Source organism: Dermacentor andersoni, chromosome 7 (genome assembly GCF_023375885.2).
Source record: "Dermacentor andersoni chromosome 7, qqDerAnde1_hic_scaffold, whole genome shotgun sequence".
NCBI lineage: Eukaryota > Metazoa > Arthropoda > Arachnida > Ixodida > Ixodidae > Dermacentor > Dermacentor andersoni.
This window is the reverse complement of record NC_092820.1, coordinates 32250901-32277106: the sequence shown is the minus strand read 5'-3', so window position 1 is coordinate 32277106 and position 26206 is coordinate 32250901. Positions and strand designations below refer to the sequence as shown.

At 44.8% G+C, this 26206-nt stretch overlaps 1 long non-coding RNA gene across 1 annotated transcript; it reads right to left on the bottom strand.

The window, feature by feature from the left end:
* Positions 1 to 13048: 13048 nt before the first annotated feature.
* On the bottom strand, positions 13049 to 16695 carry LOC129385901 (uncharacterized). The gene is made up of 2 exons (XR_008613384.1): positions 16395 to 16695; positions 13049 to 13190 (listed from the first exon to the last, which is right to left on the bottom strand). It is a non-coding gene; the product is annotated as an uncharacterized lncRNA (long non-coding RNA).
* Positions 16696 to 26206: the final 9511 nt, after the last annotated feature.

Below are 26206 nucleotides of genomic sequence, written 5' to 3'. Positions count from 1 at the left end.
AAAAATAACATAAGCTAACGCTACTTTTCAATACGATGAAGCTTTCGGCAAAACGTTACCGCTACGCCTTATTACACAGAAAAATAGCAAGCACACGCCACGATCCACAGCGGCTATGCTCACTTGACAGCCAGCGAGCTTGAACTGCAAGCCATCGAAGAAACCATTACACTCCGTGACGGGCACAGAGAAGACAAATTGCACACCTGCACTGACAGTCAAGAGGCCCTCAAGCAGCGGAACTCCAGATCCTACACGACTACCAAAGCCAGCCTGCCGGCACCTACGGGATAATAGACGTGTGCGCATTCTCGTATAATGGGAACCTGGCGGCGGCACGAGGGGAGAGGGAAACAGGCGGGCCTATGAGGCTGCAGGCGAGGAAATTACTAAGGACCGCCGTGGCAGCCTTGAAGTGAACCCACCATTGCTGGACAACACCTATATCTCCCCTACATCCATAGATGTACCAGACAATCAGATTACCCAACTGTAGCACGAGAGTGAAGTGCGACAGTCCATTTCTAGCATCCTTCCTCTCATTTGCACTAGCCTTCCTGGAGCAGCCCAGGCTACCCTCCAGAAGGCAAGAGCTAAAGCATCTATTACACCAGTTGTTCTTAGCCAGTTTACATGAATGCAAGCTAGGTGCCCCAACTGCCCGGCGATGAACGTCGATCTGAAACATCTGTTCTCGTCCTGCCCTGCCACTGCCAGCCTCAGAGACTAGCACACTGTACCTCTAAGGGCCGCGTTGTACGCCGAGTGACTTGCACCGCAAGGAGGCACCACAAGAAGAATTAAGGCTTTGCTGTCCTTTGCAAAGTAGGCAGCCATCCTTCCTTTCACTTGATCCCTTACTCTCATCTTAGGCCACAGGTTATCCTTTGTAAAAATGTTTGAATCACTTACTCAGTCAATCTTACATCGTACATGAGAAATTCATAAATGACCATCCGAACTTTCTGTAAAATCACCGAAATTTTTAAACGTTTTCCGCAAGTACGTATATCCCGTATATGATTGTTTTTTTAATAAATATTTTGAATATTTTAGCCTTATGAAACAAGAGTCGTAGCAAATAGTGTCGCCTTCATGGTTGCTACTTTTTGAACCCAGCTTTTCCTCTAACGGATTCATTGGTGAAATCCACTACGTCGTCCTGCGTTATTGTGCTCTCAAGCACCGTAGTGGCTAAGGAAATATATTTTGCATGCGTAAACAAGAAGAGTAGCACTTTTCAGTGGTAGAATAGAACATCACAGAATAAAGACATGAGCTGCGGATGTTTTACGTCAGTAACATCTCATCGCCGTTTTCATAGGCCTAGGACCCTTTGGGAGTTATAGTTAAACTGATGGAGATATGGCAATACATGCACGCAGGTTTGTTAACGTGGCAAGAATGCAGTTTTCATTGCGGTGATGGCTCCATCTGCAGTAACGTGACGGAGGTCCCTTCAAATAGAACATCCTTGTCACCTGAAAACATATAAAGGAACTAAAGAACGGTGCCGGAAGTAAGATGCTGCTGGTTATACTCTGTCAGTTTCACTTACGAAACCGAATCATTCCATGATTGATGGGTGCCGCAAAGCTATTCATAAATGAACAGGATTTCAACTATCTGCGCTATCGCTTTCTCTTAACTCCGAACCCAGCCTGAGTTGTAGTTTGTTTCTTAAGAAGGAAAAGTGATAGGGCGCACCGCGCATTATTTTTCCCGACACTTAGTGAACAAAAGCTAACCTTGCGCAAACATGTGAATGTGTGTACACCGACGGAAATTTACGTAAACTAATAGATTCTTAAATTATCTAGTGAGAATATTTCCTAATTAGTATTCTAAGGGATATAATGAGGTCTATTCTTTCACGCTCGCAAAAGGAACATTGTTGCTCAAATCTACAAATAGATCAATATAGTGATTCTTCCGAAAATGAACAAAGTAAGCAAACAATACAGGTGTTGTCTGGCGCCTTTAAATCAAGACAGTCATCTGTCCATATTCCAAATGGTTCATGCAGAAAGGACGAAAACTTTCCGAAACCATACCGTGGAGACACTTGTACCTTTTTTTGTCGAAATGCACATTTTTTTTCTGAATAAGTAGACAAATCACAAATACGTGATAATTCATTCCCATATACCGCACGTCGGCTCGTTCCTCATTTGCAGAAATTTGTATGGCCAGTGTCAATGTATAGTAGTAGGAAGTGTTGGATGAGCACCCTTGCTGTTGTATTCCTCCTCAAAATCTGTCACAAACAAAAAAGGTGTTCCAGTTGACTTTTTCCTGCATTGCTCAACCTAGGCTTCTGGGGTCCCGGTTAAGGGCAACTCAGGTAATTCCTAGGAAAGGTTGTGCGAGGAGACGAGTAAGTGGCCCTAGGGGTCGATTCAATTTCAGACAAGGGACATAACTGTTTGATAAAGATTATACTTGAGATGTAAGGATAATAAATTATTCAGCAGTTACCACTCTTTAATATATATCGACTATACCAGGCGGAAATTTCTCCTTACGTACATTTGACAGAAAGGAAATCGTATGCCAGACTCATTGCTCGATTCGCTGATTTGATCTGTTCAATTGATTGACTTGTTGATTTATTTATTTGTGTGATTGATTGATTGATTGATTAAATTATTTACCTTTTCGTATAGAAGGCGCCGGACTAAAACCACTTCCCGGGACCAGAGCAAGGAATTCGCTATATAATTCAATGAGTGAGTGACGAACTAAATAAACAACTCACAAAATTGTTTCGCAAAAATATGATAAAGGTATGAATGTGCCTTAGAAGGTGAAACTAACGCTTGCTGACCGTAATTAGCACCCCAGCTATGTCGTTGTAAGTCATGAATAACAATAATTGGGTTACGATAAGCAAAACGTGAACAAGGTGAATGCAGGAGCCAACATTTCGACAAGTGGACTTGTCTTCTTCAAGGCGACATACGCTTTCATCGCCACAGTATATAAAGGTGGGGTTCTTCTAAAGGGGAGAGGGTGTGAGGGGAGAGGGTGCGGAAACGAGGGAAGGTGGGTTAGCGTGTCGAATTGAGAGTAACGAACGCTGTGCACAAGGACAAAGCCAGCCCCCCCCTGTTCTGTTAACGCGCGCGTGCTAGCCGGTGTGTCAAGGGCGTCTGACACGCCGGGCTGAAAAAAAAAGAGCAATGGAAAGGAAAAAAAAGAAAAAAAAGGGGGGAATACGCCAAGAAATCAAACTACGTGTTGTTGCCTATAGCTTGAAGGTTAGCATAGCGAATAGATTCTAAAGCTCCCTTTGAAACGTTTATGCCTATTGGTTGCAATGTTTTGAACTTATGGATAAGGTATGATTCTCTGTAGTTTCTTTCTCGTTCAGAACGGAAATTTGACTAACTTTTAGAGTTTAAGTTCATCAAAGTTATGACCTGGTTGGTTAAAATGCTCGGCGACGGCTTTGGGAAGCTGTTTAGCTGTGTCCGCGCGATGTCCGTTTATTCTGACGTTCATCGATTGTTCTGATTCACCGATATATTGTTTCTTGCAGAAGGAGCATGCAAGCATATAAATCACATCCGAACTTGTACAAGTGAAGCTATAGATTTGACTTCGTGTGTTCAACTATTTGCGGTGCTCTTAATTTTAATGTCACTTTGAAGGTGCCTGTAGGTTTTGCACCTAGGGCGACAACACGCTTTTTATACGGGGGAATGCCGTTGGCTGACATTTGCGTGCACTAACATGTCTTTAAAGTTCCTGTTTCGGCGATAGGTAACCCCAGGTACATCCTCGAACGCTTTTCGCAGACGCTCGTTACTTTATAATATCGGGTGGTATTTTCTTAGGATGTTGTTTATGTTTGGGAGTGCATTAGGATATTTTGTTATTAAGTCCGGCGGTCTCTAAGATTCTAGTGTGGGCTGTCTCTTCGCCAATTCCGACTGCCCCTCCAATCTTGACGCAGCATCATAAGCTCTATCGAGAGCAACTTGGGGATAGTTCCTTTCTGCTAGCGTTGTTTAAGGTCATTTAGGTGGTGGATATAGTCGTGGTCTTTGCTGCAGATTCTTCTTATAGGTTTCGCTTGTCCAACAAAAATTCCTTGCTTGCAATGTCACGGGTGATGACTGTTGTAGTCAAAATATTGCTGGCTATATGTAGGCTTCCGGTGAAGTGTCGTTCTCAGTTTTCCGTTTTCTATGTAGAGCATCGTGTCCATGAAGTAGATCTAACTAGGAGGGTGGTGAGCAGTACATTTAGTACTCGGGTGAAAGCGATTGAAATGGCTAATTAAGTCGGTTAAGGTGCTTGTGCCGTGTTCCCATATTATCAATATGTCGTACAATGTAACGAAGATAGGTGTGGGGCTTTAAAGGGTAGGATTTCAGCAGGTCTGCTTCAAGCTGTCCCACGAAAATGTTCGCATACGTGGGAGAGAATGGCGTACCCACGCTAGTGCCGAAAATTTGCAGGTAGTGAATAGAAGCGAATTCGAAATACTTGAGCCTGAGAACTAACCTAAGGAGCGATAAGTAAACTTCAGGAGCGAGCGCTTGGGGATTGATTGCGAGGGATCTAGAAGCGGCTTCAATTCCTTCACTCATGGGAATGTTGGTGTAAAGGACAGAAACATCCAAACTGACTAGAATAGCGCGGTCGGAAAAGATTTGGTTGGCGTTGATGCCGTCGATAATTCGAAAAAAGTGCGGCGTGTCTTGTACGAAAGTTGGGAGGGTGGTGGGTATGTTTGACAGGTGGTGATTTAATAATTTAGATAGTGACTCAGCAGGTGTGTTGTTATTAGACACAATAGGCCGACCTGCGATTTCTGCTGTAAATATTTCTTCGACCGGAACTTTATGTATTTTAGGAAGAAGATAAATGCGGCCTGCTCTTTTGCTCTTGGGCATCATGAAGCGATATTCAGATTGCGTGATTGGGTCCCTGGACAGGAGCTCCGCTATTGTGTTTCTCACAATATTGCAGTAATCTGAGGTTGGGTTAGAGTCGAGGTTTCTGCAATGGGTGTGGTTGCTCAGTTGTTTAGAGGCCTCATTCTCTTACTTTTATATAAGCCAGATTACCATACTGCCGCCTTTATCTGCTGGTTCTATTACAATATCATTCCTTTTCGCAAGTTTAAGAATTTGGTGTAGAGCGGAGGTCAAATTTTTGCGTTTCTGGCAATGCCGCGTCGACTCTAGGATTTCCTTTAATATCAGTTTTATGTATAAATTGAGGTCTGGGCACTGTTCGATTTCCGGTGTCCACGTGCTAGGTGGTCTAAGAGAGTCTCTATCTTCTTTTCCTACATCTGGTCTATCGAAAAAACACTCCTTGATGCGCATGCGTCGTGAAAACTCTGTTATATATTTGTGGAGTTCGTATTCGTTTACTGCGTTGTTCGTCGGACAAAACGTTCGACCACGTTTCAGGAGATCAACTTCTTTGGGGCTGAGACTATGGGATATGTCAATTACATTGCTGCAGTGCTCTGGATACTTGCCTGAGGGACTGTCGGTGGAGCTACGTGCTGCAGGGGTTACATTAGTTTCTTTGGGTGGATCTGCAGCTCTAATATTCTTTCGCTCCTATTTATCTAGTAATTTTTCCTCCTTAGTTTGGACGAATTGTTTAAGTTCTCTTCTTTCCGGTTTAGATAACTTTATGCTGTCGAGTTGATCAGCAATTATCATGAGTTGTCCCTTGCAGTGTTCTTCGAGAATGTCAATAAGGGAGAGCGATGCATTTTCTAGGACAGCATTCCACTTTAATAATAGCCTGGAGAGTAAAGAACCGAGAGCGCATCTAACCTTAATTATGAGACCTTTTGGGATTTTCCTCTGTTTAATTCAGCTAGTGTAAGTTTTTAGGTTAAATCTGTAATTTGTTTGTTTGGCGACGAGTTTGAGGGATTGGAGGAAAGGGCGACATTTGTTGTTGCGTGTGCTATCCGTAGTGCGTGGTAGTCATTTCTGTTTGGTTCGGGGAGACCTCCGGGGCGAAAAATCGTCAGGTGGTGTCTTTTTACTCTTAATTTTCTTGTCGAGGCCTGCACCGATGTTTGTATGTGTATCTGTCTGCGCATCAATTTGCTTATTAGTGTATGTAGCTGTTTGCGTGAAGGCTTCGCCGGTGGTTGTGGGCTTCCGTATGCGCGGATGTTGTAAAGGTGGTGTTGGTTCCGGGGCCACCGTTTGTGTAGATGCTTCTTGGGTTTTAACTTCAGCGGAACGTGCGTGCGAGCTGGTGTTGAAAATTTCAAACGTGTGTTTCTGTGTTGAAGCTAACTGGCACGCAGGATTTATTGGTGTTGTAGGTGGCGTCGATTTGAAAGAGTTCCTCAGCCTGTATTTGATGTTGTTAGCCAGTACCTTGACGCCAAAAAAACTGGGGCGTAGTCCGTTCCGGGCGAGCAGTATGTCGGGGTCTTCGTGTATTTCAGCGTGGTGGATGACATCGACGTTTTCGTGTTGGTTTTCAATGACAAGAAGAAAATCATTAAGCTCACGTGTCCCTATTGCGTGAGCTAGGAGCGTTGCTGATTGTTGAATAAGTGGCCTGTGTTTGTTTGCGTTTACTTTTATATGTAGCGCGCGTTGAGCAACGGAAAGCTGCATAGGAAGTGTTTCATGTCGCTCTACAATTTTCTCATTGACACTTTTCATCGAATTATAGAAATGAAAAATTGATTAAGTAAGATTAATTATGTGATTAGGCGCAATGCAAAACACAATCTTAGTATCTCCAAGCGACGGTAAGCAATACTACCTTGGTTTTGTTCAGCCACGTGGCATTTGCGTATTTTTTTATCTTGGTGCATGGTGGTTGCATACTTGTATATTTGTATATTTTGAACGTCACGCTGGCTATAGTGGTCCCAGTAGCATATATGAGCACCTATATTTAGGTTGTGCATTCTCCAAGATAATACCAAGAGGCAAAAGACATACATTACACGGAAAAGTAGTGCTAATTCGTTGAGAAAGACTGAGTGTTTAAAGAAATGTGATTGTAGTGTAACGGTACAGCACCCGCTTCAAAGCCGTAAAAAATAATAAGCCTTTATTATTTTTGGTTCTGAGGACTCCAACACGAGATATACAGATGTGGCAAAATACCGAGGTAGAATAGCCTACGCAATTACCGTGACCAACAACCAAGGGAAGGAACTAATCGCTGCCACCATGCCGGCCAGAAATGCAGAGACGGCGGAGGAAGTGGCCATCGTCCTCGGCATCGCCACATGCAAAGACACAGCAATCATCTTGAGCGACTCGCAAACGGCATGTAGAAACCCACGAAAAGGCCGAATTTCTGCCGCAGCAGTGAAGATTCTGAAGGAAATAACAAGACGCAGAGAGCTACCCGAAACCTACGTCGAATGGACCCCAGGCCACGAACACCTGGCAAGAAACGAAGCAGCACATGCTGTCGCCCGAGAGCATAACAGCCGGGATTTCCTGCCGCACGGTCTTCGGAAAGCGACCAGGGTGGAGGACATTCCCATCAATTACACCGTAATATTGCAACATTACCGACTGGAAAGAAGACAATATCCTCTACCACATCCGAAATTAAGCAAGGAAGAAGCCACCGGCCGCGGCAGACTACATATGAATACTTATGTCCATGGAATTATCATGCACCGAATGCACCCCACCGAATTCTCATACCTATGACGATATTGTGAGGTACCGGACTCCCTCCAACACATGGTGTTGGTGTGCCCACACCGCGAGAACAACCGTGAAGTTGATTCCACAGAACCGCCACAAGCGATCGAAGAAACGTGGGAGGCAATGTTAAAGGCACAGATCCTGGAACATCAGCGAAGTCTGGTGGACCGGGCCCGGGCTGCGGCATTAGCCAACGGCTTGCTGGACTAAGAGAGCCGCCCACCTAGGGCGAAGAAAGAACACTTTCTCGCTGTTTCACACAATAAACGTTCATTCCTCCTCCTCCTGAGGCACCGAAAGTGATGAAACCAGCAGCCTTTTATTTAGAAATAAGTATATACTACAAATATACCTGCATATCCAGCTCTTGTCTGCCTATAGCTCCCATAAATACCATCTTATTTGCATTTGAAACTAAGCAGGATTGGGGGTCTTCTGTCACAATCCCTGTCATCTTGCGGAATGATGTCGATGATATTATTCACGCTACATATGTGTACTGTAACATAGTCAAAGATAGTACAAGGCAGTCATAGATAGTACAATAAAATATATTCTGACGGATATTTTTCGTAAACTGTAGTTTTTGTAACTTTGTAAATGGACTCGTCGAAATGAGAATGACAAATGAATGAATAGACAATACTGCGCAGCGACGCATCCTGAATAAGTGGCTTTACTAGCACAATGAAGGATAAGCTATAAAATTGGATATATTAGTAACAGCTGTGGAATTATTCTATAACATGGAACCATTTTCTGCTATTTCGTGGCCGGAAGCATTGAACAAATAGCTGAGCACCGCCACGTGGCCACCATACCTTTCGGGTCCATGGATTGAGTTCAGAAATTTCTGCGTACAAACCACTAGTTACTGGTCACAGTGGCGTTTACGAGACATAAATCACGTGACAGCGTGGGCAACCCCGGACGCTGAAATGCGGCGCTGAAACTGGGAAGCGCGTGCATCATCATGGAGGTCGTGTACAACACATCGGTGGAAGCCATGTGGCCGCACATGTTGCGCGAGTAAAAGAGGTCGTAGAATATCTACGCAGGCCGCACTGTCCACGTACTCCAGTGCATGACGACGCCGTCCCACCAATCAAGTTCGGCTACCCGATTCACTACGTGCACCGAAAGCCACGGGTAACGGATCATCCGATCTTGTGCATGCGCTGAGTAGACGGAGCGACGATGGCACAGCAACCAGTTCTTTACCAGTTGGTTACCACGGCCATTCTTGCGCCAGACCATGTAGTACAGCCACTCGAACAAGTGGTCAGCTATGGTCACGCCCATGGTCAACGTGTCAAGTAGCCTCCGCTCGTTCTCGTCTTGGCACTGGCTGTTGAGCAACGAGTAGAAAGTGGGCAGAAACACGACGTTGCTCCCGTAGACTATAACCGGGTCCGCGTACGCCTCCCAGCGGATAGTATTCAGTCCGGAGAAACCACGTGCGCTGTCCATTGAAGTCTATAGTCCATAGAATGTCTAAAAACAAATGTCTATAGATAGTCTATAGACATTCTACAGACTTCAGTCTACAAAAACAGAACTTTAAAATCCTATACACTTTTTTCTAGATCTGCAGACATTTGTAAGCAAACATTAATTTTCATTAATCTATAGGCAGTCTATCGACACAGACATTTTATATACAAGTCTACAAAGAGTGTCTAAGGCCATAAGTCTATAGCTATCTGCTATATATAAGTTAGCTTACATTTTTGTTTACATGTGATAGCAAAACATTTTGAATGTATTTAGGTATGTGCACCTGTTGCTTTTCATCTGCACTTATGCATAACGTTAGTAGAATAATAATGCTCCTGAACCAGCTGTACTTTCATATATGGGGCTTAAACAGAAAAAAATTGGGTGCTGAATCATGCAGTGCAAAAAAAAAAAACAAATGCACCGCCAATGAAATAACTGTTTTTATTGCCCGACATAATAGATGAATTTCTTAAAATACATGTCCTATGCTGTTATGGAAAGAGACTAAATATTTACAATATTTCCCCTTGGCAAGCATGGTCGCCAGGCTGGGCTTGACCTTTGTGTCATAAGACCCGAAGGTGATGCAGGTGTGTGCTGCAAATAAGTATATGCTGCATTATGATAATAACATAACAAGTGTGTATTGTTTGTATGTTCATTAGGCAGCCTAATATATTTGCTCAAACCACATAAGTCAATACTTCATGCAGTTTAACTATGACTAATGGCTACTTGTCAATACAAATCAGTACCATTATACGATTTTTATTTTATGGTATGGGGAACAATTAAACAGTCACAACTGCTGCTCATGCCAACAACAGTATGTTCCCTTTTATGACAAGTTCATATATGATGCATTAATGTACTTATCCCAAATGATCTCTATATTTATTACTGAAACGTTACCCAGTTCGACTGTCTGTACACATTTTTTTGGCTGGAAGTTGAGTATGCCCGTACAGAGGGATATGTTCAGAAGACGTCACTGGAGTATTCACAGTATCGTGCCAAAGATTGAAATTTATTTCGCTTAATACACATTTAAATGTCTTTCTAATTCAGTAAGTAAAATTCAGTAAGAAATGGCACGTCGGTATGGTCATGTGGTCATTTTAAAATTTTCCGATCTTTTTCCAAACCTTCCCTGGCTGTTTTCACGAAAATTTTCTGGCAATTTATGACGCCCGCAGCTTAAGAGCAATAATAAAATATTGTGGTTTAATTCATGCCAAGTACTGCCAGTCCATAATATTTAGATAAAACGAATAACACGTCAGTCACTTCACATGCAGTATTAGATCCAACTGACGTGAATCTCTTGTTTAATAAAGCTGACAAGCGCTTGTGCATGTTCGTCATTGATGGCCACAGGAGTACAGCACGGAAGGCAAGGACACAGAGACACACACGTAAAGCAAATGCAACAAGGTGAGGGAAAACTATTCAATCAGTTATTGTTACGGTTCAATAGTAGTTTTCTATACAATTTGCTCTCATCAATTTTGCCTCTAGTTAACTATGTTTACCTCTGACTAAAGACTACATGGTAATATGAGAAACTACCATTATGACGTGTCGTTATATTACAGTGCGATAAGCAGTTAGACAACCGTAATGGTTGCCGGTGCCAGCACTGGTACGTTTAGTTTCAAGACAGGTTCATGTGACACACAGTGGACTTATAATTTTTTTTTAAAAATGCGAGAGTCCCAGACGATTCCTATATTAATAATTTTTGAAACAAAGATATCCGGCTGGACTGTGCACATTTTTCAGGTGTTAATGCAATATGCCAGTGCCGAACGAACATGCTCAGCATAGTGACTGAAGTTATGAACAATCACGTTAAGACTTGCAATTTATTTCCGCTTAGAACAGTCTGCAGTGTCTCTTTTCTCATACTTCGAGATAAATACATTTGCCACACTTTCAGTAGAATGCACATGAATGGAGACGTATTCATAAGGTTACTTACCCAATAAAACAGGTTACAATTTCTTAGGTGTGTTGATAATGGTAGAACAAGTGCAATGTCCACTAAATTATATCAATGATTTGTGGGTTATCTACTAAGAAAAAACCACCAAATGGATAATCTGGCTATTTTTTCTTTTGTACAGCGCATATATTATACAGTCAGTCCAAGACGACGGCACCAAATGCAACAGTAATGAAAACCGGAACACTTATTACGCACGACAAGGGCTTCATACCATGCACGACTGGCAGAATGCAGATCTGCGCCAGCAGCTGCCTAGTGATTAACAGCGCGTAAACTGCATAACGCCGAAGCATCGAATGGCGTTTAGCGCTTTTCATATAGCCCGAAAGATAACTTCTGCGGCTAAACTGTTTATAAAAGAGACAAAAAAATACCTAACTACCGTCAAACGCAATGCCTTCAGTTTGAAAAAAAAAATTATGGCGTTTAACGTGCCAAAACCACTTTCCGATTATGAGGCACGCCGTAGTGGAGGCCTCCGGAAATTTCGACCACCTGGGGATCTTTAACGTGCACCTAAATCTAAGTACATGGGTGTTTTCGCATTTCGCCCCCATCGAAATGCGGCCGCCGTGGCCGGGATTCGATCCCGCGACCTGCCTTCAGTTTGAAACGTCTAAAGGTGCTTGCCGGAGCGACAAATTTTGTCTTCTCTAATTTTTTCGGCTAAGTTGCGAAGCTGCGAGAGACTGCGCTTATCGCAGGTGTCATGCTCCAAACGCGTTTGTGGTTGCATATATTTAGATAGGGTGAATCTAGATATTTCTGATAGATATTTTACCAAGTCTCGTGTTTTTCTTGCGGTAACTAACCAAAGTTACTTGGATTGGTTGCCAGGAAGCTTAAAAATACTGCGACTTTTAAACTATACGAAACGGCAGCGCGCCCACTGCTGATGCATGCCCCGCAAACACGGCCTTTCATCCGGGTACGCCAGCAGTTATTCAACTATGCGTCTCTGTTTGAAAATTCATGCTAACACAATTTCAAGATATATACGTAAAGCGTGTCCCGAGAATTTCACTACACATGCGGCGCAGCATTCATCTCAGCCGGATCGAGCACCACGAAATGAGCTCTATACCACACTGGCTGCTTAACACACACAGTCCCCTTAGTGGCAGCTCAGTATAAAGTTAAACCATGGTTTACTTCCTTTTTTATGTACGTCAACTACGACGATAAAATAAACAAGCGTGAGTGATCGCTTGCCGTAAAACAGAAAGAACTAGAAAGCCTGGTGAGCCATTACGTGTACACCAGCCACCTCAAAAGATTTTTCACACCCCGCCAGTACACGACGCGAGAAGCCGAACTTGACATTCTGCGGTTCGGGAACTGCAAGAACTACGCCGTTCCATTACGTGTTCATAGCTGAGCATTGCTTGCAAGCAGCGCCGGCGGAACGGCTGGGTCTTCAAGCGCTAGAGACAGGCCGGCGTTTCCAACGTGCCAAACAGCGGCTGGTGTAGTCGGATACGTCACACCAACGACGCCAGGATCATCGAAAATTTCCCCTGTACAGTTTGGTGCGTCTCATGTGGCTCGCTTAGAGAAAGTAATACAACAAGAGTGGACACTTCCAGAGCCCAGCGGCCCAATTGAATGCAGCGCACCAAGCCGTCGGCGTTAATACCTGAACGAGACTTCCGGTTTTGGTTGCGTGCGTGCGCGTTTTGAATACCAGCTGGTACGCGTCACGCCGGCTCCGCTGGCTTTTCTTTTTTTTTTTTTTTTGCTTCCACAGGTCAACCGGGGGCGGTCTTCGTGCGAAATCCTTTTATTAATAAGTAAAATTATTTGCGAATGATCTTCACAAGCCTCCATGTAATACGTGCCACGTGAAAGTTCATGAAGACGCAAGACACCTTGTGAAATGAGAACACGTTTATTTTATTCTTTATAAATGCTTGTTGCGGGCTTTTTGTGCACTCATCAACGTTGTTGGACCAGATATATATATATAAGCAGCAGTAGTTTCCGTAGGAAGCTCCACCAGATGACCTCAGCTGAAAAAATTAAATTACAAGCAAGTGGCAAGTGTTGTATTAAAATGTAAGAATAATGCATGTAGAAGTGCTGAATGGGCGGAATTGCAAACAAAAGCAGTTTCGTATTTGCACACACGGCTTACAAAATATCCGACTCGTCCGAAACAATACTGCGCATACCACAAGAACATTACAATTCCAAGCATTCCTATCTTCCCGGGCATTATTTCCTGCACTTTAATAGCACGAATGCACGGGCTACGGCGCGTTTCGCTAACTTGGCTACAACCGACGCAATAGTACGCTACGAATACACAGAGGTGGCCCCAACACAGGCTCTCAACCAGCCATGCTGGACGCTCGCAGAATTCCTTCTATTCGCACTCAAGACAAATGCGTGGGTGCCGTTCAGAAGACAGAATTTTCGAGCAAGCAGTTCCTGGCGTTTGAGCTCCTTGGCGTTATCTCTTGCGCGTTCTACCGGTGCAAGCAACACACTCCCGTGTTATCACTCTTGAAAACTGCTCGTGGCGTTTTCGAGAAGCGAGAGTATTCAATGAAGGCTTAAATTGTTGCGGGGACATAACAATTGCCACAAACTTGTCTAAGATTCAATACGCGCCAAACTAACTTTGTCACGACGGCCGAGCTGCTTTTCGCTGCGTCATGACAGGCGCGGCGAGTGTGCGCCATAAGTAACAAAAAAGTAACGGAAATAATTTTCAACAATGTTGCGCGTCAGAGAACGCCATGAACTTGTCAGTAGAGTCACTGGAAAAAATTTCAGAGTACCGCATTCGTTTTCCCCGCGCCGCCGACGCGTTCATTGGCCCAACCGTACCACGTGACTTTGGAGTGCCATATACCTTCCAAGCGCCGGGCGGGCCGGCTGAGTTAGAGCGTAGGCAGCGCAGGTGTCCTACGTTTTTTGATGTTCCGATTGTCGCGCTCGCGTTTGACTGCAAGGAAATCATGCCTGGCTGCTGCGCCTTCGGATGCAGCAACCGAACTGAGTCTGGAAATACTTTTTTCTAGATTCCGACCGGGAAAAATGACCGAGGGCGTCTTTCTGCGTAGCTACACTGAATCGGCCGGGAGAACTTCGAGCCTACAAAAAAACACCCGCGTGTGCGAGGTATAAGTACACCTTGCATGTGCTTTTCGGCACTGTTTTAGAAGATATTTAAGCGAAGTGCACGCGGTGTTAGCGATGCTGCGAAAATAGGAGTTCATTGCAGGGATCGTTCGCGTCTTGCACGTTTGACGCGGGCACACGGGTACGCGTTTGTTGCTCAACACACGCGGTTATTCCGTGCTCGTGGCACGCGAAGGCACACTTGTCGCGCGAGAATTCCGCGTCCTCACGTGCACCAGGTACTCGCATGATCTCTCCGCGCACGTGAGCGCGCTCTCGCCTCGAGTCACTGGACCCATATGGCACTTGTTTTTCGCAGATCGTGACGATCGCGCAGTCAATAAACACATGATCGATACGAGGCCCATGATACTTCCTTTCTTCCACTTATCCTTTACTCATTTATACATACGCAATTCGAGCTTGAAATCAATGGCCAGGTGATGTTAACAACACATGCTTGAAATTTTGAGCTTGTAAGCCGAGCACATGCAATGAACTGAAGTCAGCATACATATTATCTTTTATGTTGAAATGCTACGGTGCATACCCAAATAATGTTGTGCTTGATGCCCCATAATAAGAAATACAATACAACAGAATACCCAGTAGCTTTAGTTTCACTGTGTCACTATGAATGTTACATAAACCGCTCTAAAAGCACAATAATTTTATACATCACCTATGTAACTTAGAAGAAAAAAGTGCTGCGTCACCAGCCGGCGTTCCTGCTTTTTTTTTTCTTACACAGGCAGCAAATCTTGGCAGTCTAACAAAACAGTCATAAATAAGATTAGAAGAGTAGCCACTCATGAACGCACTAGACAGCCGCGCTCATAAATCACAATCTAGCAAACGCTCGCGCATTATCAGTGTACAGAAGTACATATACGTTGCTGCAATCACGCAAATGGCTCATATTGGCCTTCCCCAAGATTTAGTGCGCAAAATGGTCATCGAAGTTCGTTTTTACGCCTGCTGTGCACAGATCGTGTTACGATCACGGCGCAAACACCGGTGCGCACACGGCAGTCGCAGTGTGTCGTGCGTATACGGCGGACGAAGTCGCCCGGCCGAATCGAGAACGCGCGGTATCCCTTTGCAAACTAAATTAAATGTATCCGATTTAGCTTGTGAAATTATACAATGAACGTATGTGCCTGTGACACTGTCAGGTGTTAGTTTCGTCCTGATTGGAAACATTCAATAGAAGCCGACGGCGATCCACGATGTTCATGCCCAAAAGCACAAGCTTGCCTCATTCCGGCTCGAAGTGTTTCCTTCGTAGCTCGCTCCGCGGAAGGGAAAAAAAAAAAAACGCGTGCATAAGCTCCTGATAGCAGCGCTAAGCTGCTGCCCACAATCGTAGCACAGTTCCAGCAGTGAACACGATCGGCGTGCAAAACAACCACCGGCTGCATTACTTCGCACAACATAACATTTTATTTTCGTTCTTAGCTACCATTATCTCCGGGCACAAAGTATTTGTACTTCAGTAAACACTCAGCCCGATGTGTCACCGAATATCAAGCTCTTCCAACACGGCGGCCTTCCCGCAACGCAGTCGGCTTGGAAGGTATATGGCGGTGGCCGCTCAGTGTTGCCAGTCAAATCCCGACCTTTGCGGTACTCTGAAATTTTTTCCAGTGACTCTACTTGTCAGTGCATTAAAGCGCCAAACTGCGCACAACGGCCGAGCTGCTTCTCGCTAACCACGTCACAGCGCCAGGCGGGCCCACTGCGCTCGAAAGGTACCCAAAAATAAATGAAATTAGTTACAGTAATGTATGGTAATGTCGGCGGTCAGAGAAAGTGCCGGAACTTGCCACAGTAAAATTCAGTACACGCGAAACTGCGTCACAGCACCCTGTGCGACTATCTTGCCCGAAAACTACCGAAATGAGTTAAAATAATATTGAGGCTCAACGAAAGCGTCGCAAAGATCTCCCAGTACGATTCATTAATTCAAATTAAGTGCCCTACGAAGGCCGCGCTGTTTTTCGTTAACTGCGTCACAAGTATAGCCTAGGTGCCGGGCAGTAAGCCTAATTGAAATGCGTCGCAGACTGTCGAACAAAGTTTCTCACCTCGCCGTAGTTCAATAGAGCAGTGATGACATGTCGAAGTCCAGAAGGAACGCAAGAATTCGCCGGGAGCCGACCAAACCAAGCTAAATCCAAAAACAGAAAAACAGGCAGATTGCTGACCAAGCATGCCAACGCTCAGATGCGCGGCCGGTCTCTCTCGCTTCGGCGGTATATCTGACGAAGGACATAAGCATCTGGCTCGTCATTCGCCGGTTCGCCTGTCGCTAGGCAACGCAAGTAAGCCGCAAAATTTAATCTAATTTATACGCAGATATGTTCTTACTTTTGCCGGGAAAGAATAAAAAAAATAAAACAATTTCTGTTAATCTCATTTCACATACTTTTTTTTTTCTATGCTCGTGGCCCCAGGCGGTCGGCGTTATTACTATAGCGTGAGGTATTTCCTTTTCCCAATTTTCGCCGAGTGTCCGCTCTTCTTATATTCCTTTCTCTATGTGGCTCGCGTCGGCGCGGCGATGAGCTGCTGCCTCAGCGCATGCGCGCACGGACGCTGCGACCCAGCGCTTTTCTTTTTTGTTTGTTTTGCAAACTGGCTAACTCAACGCTATCTTTTTATCGCAGCCAAACTATCCACCGGCCAGCCAAGCTAGCGCGCGGTGAACTGTGGCCTAGCAGCTCTGGCGCCAGATGGAACATGCGTTGTGGTGCTGGCAACGCGAAAGCAAGCCAAATACCGCCAGTCACGATGACTGCGTGGTGGCGCTACAATGCGTCCGCTTTGTGCAATCGTAGCGTAACTGCGCCCGCGTTAAGCCGGTCTATATGGGTGCCTGAGTGCTTGCAGCAAGCACACATTTCCTTATCTGAAAGCGGTTCGTTTGTTGCGTGCTGCGCCGAAGCGAAAAGCGAAATGCTTGCATTTGAAATCTGCAGCAGAAACGATGGCGGCAGAGAGAAGAGGGCACGTGAAGAGGTTCTGCGTCCTGTAGTCTCCGTCTTGCGGTCGTTTTCGCGCTTACTTCAAATGGGCACCTTTCACTAGCAAAACATTAACGCCGTAGTTAAATGATAGAGGCGAGGACATATAGTAGCTATCTGGCAACGAGGACGACGGGCGGCCAAGTGTAATGTAAATGCTTGTGTTCCTGTATTTATTTCTTTCTTATTATCTGCTCTTAGCGACCTATCATTTCAATGTGGAATTGAGGCTAGCGCAATAAACATGGACGCAAGGAGACTACACACCGCGGGCGTCCAATAGTGGCCACCATTCGCGCAATCAGATGAAATTTATCGAAGCATGCGATGTCCTGGTTAAGTGATGTGGTTTTCTATCGTTAAATACTGACGCCTTCGCTGTTTAAAATAAATATTTTCTTGCAGTGTTCTTTTCGTTCGATTCACCTAAATATTACCGTTTCTGGTGTTCTCATGAAGACAGAGCTGGGGCACTCTTACACTACTACTGTTAACTCATACCCCTTACAATCTATTGGCATGAAATCTGTAATGGCGCTGAGTCCTCATCGTCGGAGATGATGGCATTGGCTGTGAAGCCGAATGCAGTCCCGTCTTCTCAACAAATTCGACGTTCTTTCTACTTGTATCCCACCGGAATAAGATTAAAATATTATTAGTTAGTGGTATGTATTTTGTATTTAATGCTTTCTTTTCATTACCTGCAATGTGAAAAACGAAGAGCGTCACGCCACTTGCTTTCAAGGAGAAAACAAGTCAGGAGACTTCCCTGATTCCGAGCAGTAAAAACAGCGCTAAACAACACGACGAAAAGAGGGACACAGACCACAGCGCTGACTAACAGCCAAGCGTTTTTATTCTTTGTCAGCGTATATACATATATATATATATATATATATATATATACTCTACCGCTATCTCAAAGCACAGAATCAACATAATTCAGTATGCGCAGCGGCATTTATTTTCAATCAATACAAAAGGAAGGCTGTCTCCTTCAGAAGGATAGAAATGGAGGGAAGGCTTTCACATGCTTTGCCGCTATTACGAATCTGGAAAGCTTCGGAAGTAATGCGTGCGCTGTCACCTCGGTAGTTTGACAAATAGGTGGCATCTTTAAAAGACGGCTTGCAGCCGTATTCATTGCAATGCAGTGATACTTGACTTCTCTAGCTTGTCTTTGAACTTTGTTTGAGTGTTCTCGCATGCGGACATTCATACGCCGTCATGTTTGACCAATATTGTAACGCTTCCGCCCTGATTCCTTCGGCTGCGAACTCTTTTAGTGCGGCAACAGCTTTACCCTGAAGTAAACGCCACCATCTTATTTTCTGTTGCCTGCTTCTTGTTCAATCAATTTTGTTGAGGCGCAACGGTGAACTGGACAAGAACACAGCCACTATAAGGCATTTTGTAGGGGGGGGGGGGGGGTGTAGCAAATAAACTTATTATTTGAATATCGCAAGTTGTAGAAACAAAGAAATGTGCGTTATAATATTGCAACCAATGTATATAGATATAAATAGCTTTGAATAGACCCTTATGAATAGCATTTGGACATATGGGATAGCCTCAAGCACGAGGCCATTGAAGACAAATTCGCAGAGCTGTTGGGGTAGATATAAAGAAAAGAATTGTATAAATTGTATAGCAAAGCCGGAAATGGAAAGAATAGGTCGAAATTTACAGAGGGTTGAATGAAGTACGACTTCTGTCTCCATTGTTATTGACGCTTTACGTTTTAGGGCGTAGAAAGACTACTGGAAAACGTTGAATTAAGTATCGATTTATCTTGTGTCCGTAATGGGCAAAAAGTGCAAAAGAAGGTCCCTGGGTTCGTGTTTGTGGAAATGATGCCACTCGCAAACAATCCAACAAATTTAAAGATTAAGGAATATAGGTTGTAATGCAACGAGTCATCTAGACCTTACAGTTAGCACAACGAAATCGATTATTTTCATCTTTATTGATGATGTAAGTAATCTAATGGTTTCAATTCAAGAGGAAGTCGTACCCTCAGTCAAGGAATATTGGAATATTAAAAAAAAAATCTAAGGACACCTAGGCACTTATGAGTTGTGAATGCGGAAGCATCAAGGTCCAATTGAGCACCGCTTAGAAATCCGTCTTGTTAGGATCCCCTAGCGTAGAAGCTGGCGCGTTGAGACTCTGTCTTTTTTGATTTGGCCTTACAGATGCGCAGTCAGCACACAGGCGACATTTTACCCGAAGCCTACGGATAGCCAGCCATGATTAGACTACAACAGTAAATCAGTCCCGAGACTGGAATTAAGGAATACTTGTCGGACAAGGAAAACAAATAAGAAGAATCTGAGTTGAATAAAACCATTATATACCCCACCTTAAAGGACGTTAAACTTACTCTAGCAGACAGACACTATCCACAAGTTCTACTGCACAGAACTTATGACGACGTGTCAACATTGGCGAGGCAGTCGGAATTAGATAACAGGCTACATCAGAATCAGGAAGAACACCAGCTTTTATAGCAAAATATTCTAATGCACTCCCAGACATGGACAACATCCTACGAAGCATTGAAGAAGAGAAGTCCACTTGTCGAAACGTTGGCTCCTGCTTTCACCTTGTTCTTGTTTTGCTCATCTTCCTGCGAAGATACCACCCGATATTATCAAGTAAAGAACGTCTGATAAAAGCGTCCCCAGTGGTACCAAGGGTGACCAATTGCCCCAAGAGAAACTTGAAAGACACGCTAGTGCACGCAAAAGTCATTCAACATCATTCCCCCGAAAAAAAAGAACATGTTGTGGCCCCTGGCGCAAAACCTGAAGGCACCTTCAAGGTGACATTAAAATTAAAAGCACCACAAATAGTTATATACACGAAGTGAAAACTAGCTTGCACTAATTCCGATGTGATTTATACGCTTCAATGTTCCTTTTGTAAGAAAACAAATATATCTGTGAAATAGGACAGTCAATGAACGTCAGATTAAACAAACATCGCGTGGACGCAGCTAATAAGCTCAGTAGTGCAACTCCCTAGCTAGAAAGCTACTGCGGTGGTTATCACACTAGGTGGTTATCCACGGTGGTCATCACACGGTGGTTATCCACTTCTTCAGAAATGTAGCGGAATTGGAAGAACTTCAAACCTCGAAAAAAAAATCCTAAACCGCTGGAAGCTCTTGCACCACGAAGCGCTGACTGGCGAATGGAGCACCTGCGGCGTATGCGAATTATGAGTCCTTATAGAAAAGACTGGAAGATCATCAACGCGCGAAAACTGAAGTACATTGAAGCGAAGGCAGTCCATCTGAATTTGACAATGTGCTGCTGCTGAAAAAGCAGTCGGCATAACAATAATTTTTCGTCAGAAACAGTGTTGTTTATGTGTTCTCACAGAGAATTGTAACGAATAATACGCCTGCGTTCTCTGAATCCATCTTCAGAGTGTAGTTGCTCTGGCTGATCCGGTGGCAATTATGGACCTGGCTGTGCGGATGTAGGAGCAGGTGCAGCAGGAGTTGGGTGGCAGCATTCAGGTGGCACTATGAATGCGTGCTACCTGAAGAACCCTTGCTTCATTGTCCATAACTTTAGTGCAGTGCCCTTCGGCCCCCGTTCCTGCGTTGAGCATCGGCGTTAACGAGCAAACCAGCACAGCGAAGGATAAGAGAGCGAACGCGAGGGGCAGCAGGGTATGAAATGCGGTGATAGCGGACAGGGCGCCAGGAGGAGAGTGCAACGAAACCATATGGTAGAAAGCGCAGATAGATAGTATCGCGAAAGCGTGAGAAGAAAAGTGTAGAGTCGCGCAAGACGGTCTCGGCAGCGACGACCACTACCAGATCGCTCTAAAATAGCGCGCTATCGTTTGTTTACCGATCGCATGGCGAGACCGCGTACACTGATGCCATATATGGAAACAAAGCTCCGCATGAGCAGAGGTCAGTATGCAGCGGCTGCTGTGAATCGCGCCTAAGCGTTACTCACGTGCTACCTCACGCAATCTACCGATTAGCAAGGTAGGCCCGCTTCACCTCGCTCCATTTGTAATTTCTCGCACGGGACAGATTGTCCGCGCCAGCGAATATACTGCGAAGTGAAAACATGCATATATTTCGCATTAAGGAGTACCGTAATCGCCGGCGTATTTTCTGTCCCAGAAAAATGGTACAACCTGGACCAAACCAGAAGGCGGTTCAATGTCTCACAGCGGCTTCGTCGCATTCTGCTACGAAGAAATGACTGGGCAATGAGCGCCGGCTGCAACTGGAACCCCAAATGTGGCGTTGCAGTTTAACACAGCGTCCTAAACCATTAGCTGCCACGCGTTGAGAATGGGACAAACTTATAGCTCCCACTCGTCACGCAATGAAGAAAATCTTTCATTCTAGTGGCCGAGAGGAAGCTACAGTGCACACAACTGGACCAGCTCGCGCTATGTGGGATGTCACCTATACGTGCCAGTCGTGTCAGAGAACTGTAATGCAGTTGCACGCATTTAAATAGGAGTGCTTGGGTCCTCTGGAATCCTTCGTATTACCGGTCACTCTATTGTAAAGGTCACGAAGCGCACAACTCGCACAAGAACAGGGACAGAGTTATTCCTTCGTTATACAAGTCATTCGGTTCTAGAGACGTTCGTTATAGAGGTGCTAGAGTGCAGTTGGCGTAGGCAAGAGAGATGCATGCCTACGATTTGAACATCGCGTTCGTATGCCTGTGGCATCATCAGTTCGATCCAACCAACTAGGCGAATGTACGGGACATGAATTCTAGTGTTATTGTAGCCAAATAATAGACGCACAATCCTACGTGTTATCGCTCATACCCGGGCATCCACTCTGGTAACCTTTGTAGTCTTCTGACTAATACTTCTTTATGGTGCGATTATCAAGAAAATCGGAACAGTTTTTTTGAACAGCCTTGGTAGCAGCGAAAGGTTCTTGATATATTTTACACAAAGCCTGTGAAGATCACAAATGCGATGAGGAAAGTCATAGTTGTCGAAGACGCGCTTTTTCAGAGCTGAAAAAAAAAATCACCGTAGACGCCGACATTCATTTGCAAGAAAAATCGGTTTACGTGAATATCACCGGGTAGGTGTGATGTGATACTTGCAGTGACTCAAGTTGATGTCAAATGAGGTTTCTTGCAGAGCGGAAGATTCCCTGTTTGTGCCTAGGGCACATAACAATTGGCCTCATGGGTACATAACCAGTGAAATATAAGTTATACATTTTTGATATATCGTGGGCGAATTCTTTTGCGCCCTTTTCCTATATATGCGATTGGGTACGGGACAATGTTAATGTGCACAACAAAATAACACGTGCAATATAAATTCTGGTGCTGCATGCCTAAGCTTGCCGTGTTGAGCCATGTCGGCCGGGTGCATTTGCATCGCTATTTGCAATAAACTGTTATATATTACATGATACCAGGAATCTGTCCTGCCTCGTACAAGTGGGAACCTTTCTCAGAAGCGGAAACGAAAATGCGTTTTTCGTAACGTCAGGCCTTAAAACCCGCAGTGCGATATCACTGGAAGCACCGTGAGCGCAAGGGAATGCTGGCGACCAGTCTTTCACAGTGGAGTTCTTTTAAATCAAGTACAGGCCGTCCAGAGGGACCACGATATGGTGCTAACGTTAAAACTTACTATCCCGACATGGCCGCCGCCTGCGTCAACCTTAGAGTTGATCTTGAGGAAGTGAATAAATTTCATCATACCATACCATACAGTGAGCGCTGTCGTCCCGCCGTCTGCTTCACATACCTGGGCTCCGACTTCTGCCGTTCGCCAGCGCGTCGCTGGCGCGTTTCAAAGGCTGCCCGGTGCATATAAGCTCGCGCTGAAAGTCATGCGACCGGAAGCACTCCTTCGAGAGTACATTTCCTGTTCGGTAAACTTTAACACATGCTGTCACACGAGACAAACTTGCTTTCAACCAAGTGGACTACAGAGACAAGAGAAAGCAAACCCAATGCGTACGCAGTCCATGGAGCCAGCCCTTTATGATATTCGCACTCTCGCTACGCTACACAAACTTCTTTCTTGGCCTGGAATCTTTGCATAACTATATCTTTATTTCTGAGGAAGTGCTGTACATTTGCAAAGGTTCATCAAATTACTTGCATGTAAAATATCCGCAGCGTATATCTTTATATGGACAGTCTCTTCTTGCGAATAAAAAATGCTAGTGTCCTCTTTTTTTATTTGGAAAGTATGCTTCGCTACCCACTACGTCAGATTCGTGGTCAGCGGAGCAAACCTTTACAGCCAGTTCTACCGGAAAAATTGTTAATAGCGAATTAAGATCAAATCAGACCATCCCGTCATCATGAACAGGAACAACGCGTCGTACATTTTCTATAATATCACCAGAGTTGCGCCCATGGACGCCTCTTTTTCGAACGACTGCCGAAATAATCTGGTGTACGAAACCGGAAATATTTTACAGAAGTGAGCGAGCGGAGTCGGCAGTGGGTCCCATAGTAACACCTGGCTTGTGTATCTGGTAGGCTATGAAGTGCAGGAGCTGATTCGTTGTGGCAAAGCCATCAGTAATAAAGTGTTTGGGCTGGAACGGGACCTAACGTAAGGCGTAAGCTCAAAGTCGTAGTTTGCCTGTGGTATCAAGCGTCAGGCCAGTATAGGTAGTGGCGTCACTAACCAGTTTCAGCGTCGTCTTGGTGCAGTTGCCGTAATCAAGCAAAAAAGTTGCGCTTCCGTTATCAGCCGGAAGAATGACGATGTCTGGATTGCTTGGAAGCTGGTCGATAGCCTAAGGTTCCTCTAGCGACTGCGTGGAGTTTGAAGAAGCGTTTCGAAGCCTAGAAAGTACATTGAAAACACGCGTGCCTGTTGAAAAAAACGTTCAAGAAAAGTCATCGGGCTTCGCTTGTAGGTAGGTGGTCTGAACCTTTTGGTGTTTGCACCAGAAAAAGCCAAATTCAATATATGGCAGGCATGGCGGTCATGCGTCAAGAATGCGGAGAGTCCCTCAAGGTAGACAAGAGGAACGATGAGAATGGTGAACAAATTGAGTCAATAGAAGACACTGTGATTTCCACGCTAGCCTAAAAAAATGCAGGATGTCCAGGATGAGCTTGTGAAGCGGATCGAAGTGATGAAAAATGAGCTCAGTATGTGGTATGATGCACGGAAGACAACAGAAGGAAACGAAAATGGAAGTGATGGTGGTACATGGGTTGTGCTGACAAAGTGCGTGGAATGCGAGAAACATGAGCCACGGGCAGCTGGTAGGAGGGTTGCCTATTTTGAAGGTACCACAAAAGGAAAGCGGGAACGCAAGGGTCAATGCCCGGTGTCAAATCAGAATCACGCGGAAACGGTTGACAAAGGGAAACAAGAAGAGGCCTCGTCAATAGGAAATATTGAAAAGGTAATTATCACCAGTGGCTCAATTCTGTCTACGCGATCAGAGGTAGTTGTGGAGCGTGTAAAAGGCGAGAAATGTCTGGCAGTAGGGGCCTTTCTAGGGCGTACATTGTGTTATGTGAGAGAGCTAGCTAGAGAAAATGTTGCGGGAATGCATAGGGACAAATCCTTGTAGTTGTAGCGGGCGGCCTCAGTGACGTGCGAAACAAGAAGCTGGTGGGGCTAGAACAGCATTTGGCGAAAGGCCTGAGCGTGGTGTACCCTCTGTCGCCGATTGTGGTGGGCAAAGTGCCGGAGTTCCGTGTACTTGACACTAACGTACCAAGAGCAGTTGGGCCACTAATCAGGAGATTTGGAAAGTGAGGTAAGTGAAAGGTTTAAAGGTTGTAGAAGTCAACAGGGAAGTGAAATGGTATGACGGCTTTCAACGAGTCGGAATGCGCTTCACTCATCGGCTTTGACGAGCAGTGGGCAGGCAACTTGCTGGTCATGCATTTGCTTTCTTCCTTATCTTTCGTTCTTTTTTTGGGGGGGGCGGGTCACACGGACGCCCAGGACGCCAGTGTAAGTAGTAATAAAGAAGGCGCCCTAAGGGCACTTCAGGCTGGCATCACCGGTAACAGAAAAACGAGGAAAAAGGAAGAATAGAGCTCGACTTCCGACAGGTTACCCAGCCATGTAAAGCGGCTTAACAAAAGTGGTTAGGGATTGAGGAGAATTTAAATGGAGAATAAATAGGTGTGTATGTGATTACCGAAGCACACGTTAGCGACCAGCAAGAGCAACCAGTGATTGATAATCGCGTTTGGGCACGTTGTAAAAGAGCAAATTGAGAAAGAAAGGGAGGGGGGTCTGAATGTTCATACATGATGGAACCAAATGAGAAAGACTAAACTTAAAGTGTCAAGATCATCTTTGGCTATCAAGCGCAGTCAGCCGAAAAGACTTATCTAGCCGTGGCGTATTTATGGACGCGTAAAAACTGCCAAGAATAGAATCAGCAGTTATTGAAATGCCTAAGCGGTGATATTAAGTGTTTCGGGAATGATAGCGGAGTTATCCTGTTGGTTGACATTAATGCTCACATAGAGGATCCATACGGCAGTACGGACAACAACGTGAATTTTATGCTATTATGTGAATAACGTAACCTCATTATCATGAATACGTGGCCGAATTGTGATGGCCAGATCACGCGAGTAGGGAGATATGGACAATTCCCCATCGATTACTCTCTAATGACGGAGTTTGTGATCCGTTGGGAGAAATGATCATTGATGAGGAAGGATGTAGCCGTATACGGAGTAGACAAAAACGCATAATTTTGATAATGGTATACGTTGTTGGGAAAGAGACCAAAGAACGAAGAATTTCCAGTGCAAGTGTGAACGCTGAACTAATAAATGTGGTTGCCATAATCGAGCGAAACTTGCCATATTGCCAAGTAATGAGTAGAAATATAGTTAGCTTTGAAGTCTAAT